The following is a 900-nucleotide window of genomic DNA, read 5'->3' on the forward strand; positions in this document are numbered from 1 at the left end:
TGATGATTCAAGTCATTCTGAATCGTTTGACAGTAAAATTGAGAAAAGCATAACGCTTTCTAAAAAAAACAGCCCCACCGATTTCAAAAATGAAAAAGAATTATCAGAAAAGTGTGAAAAAATTGTTATGATAATTTCTCACCGTTCGCAAGATATTTCATAAAAAACATTTGAACTTTTTTACATACTTCAAATGCGTATATCTCAAAAACTATTTGAACTACGATCGAAATATTTTTATAGCAGTTTTCTAAGGACATATGGTACCTACCTTAAAAATATGAGCATCTCAAAATTTCCGTGTTTTTATTTATTCGGCAACCTTTAAGAATATTGAAATGCAGTTTTCTTGTCGTTATTGTTGACCTATGACTATTCATCTGATTTTTACTTGAAGCCTGTGCTCGGAAAGTCTAAATAAAATAAAAAAACTAACCTCTCACCGTTTGCGAGATTTGTAGAAAACTATTTGAAATTTTTGCAAGATTTGGTAAAAAACACTTACAACTTGCCAGATATCAATTTGTTCAGGGATATATTACAAATTCCTTCATAAAAAAAAAATATAGGGCTCAACCGGGATTTGAACCCGGGACCTCTCGCACCCAAAGCGAGAATCATACCCCTAGACCATTGAGCCGCTGTTACCGATTGGTCTAATCATACGACCGGTGAAGCCGGTATAACAATGTTCTTATTCTCTTACATATCAGAGCACAATAATAATAATAATAATAATAATAATAATAAATTCTAATAATTTCTAAATTACTTTATTTGAATTTTGTTTTTAATTATTTATGCGATAAATAGTCAATGGGAGCTAATGCATAAAAAAGATATCCTGGTAGAGAGATATCTAATTTATGTAACTTACCTTACCTGAATTAAGTTTTAGTA

General features: G+C 30.6%; 1 non-coding gene across 1 annotated transcript; it reads right to left on the reverse strand.

Moving 5' to 3' along the window:
- Positions 1 to 568: 568 nt before the first annotated feature.
- Trnap-ugg lies at positions 569 to 640 on the reverse strand. Its single transcript has one exon. It is a non-coding gene; the product is annotated as a tRNA-Pro (tRNA).
- Positions 641 to 900: the final 260 nt, after the last annotated feature.

The sequence above is a fragment of the Ctenocephalides felis genome, unplaced genomic scaffold, assembly GCF_003426905.1.
Source record: "Ctenocephalides felis isolate EL2017-DRISC unplaced genomic scaffold, ASM342690v1 CF-g0.4_SCAFFOLD_03573, whole genome shotgun sequence".
Taxonomy (NCBI): domain Eukaryota; kingdom Metazoa; phylum Arthropoda; class Insecta; order Siphonaptera; family Pulicidae; genus Ctenocephalides; species Ctenocephalides felis.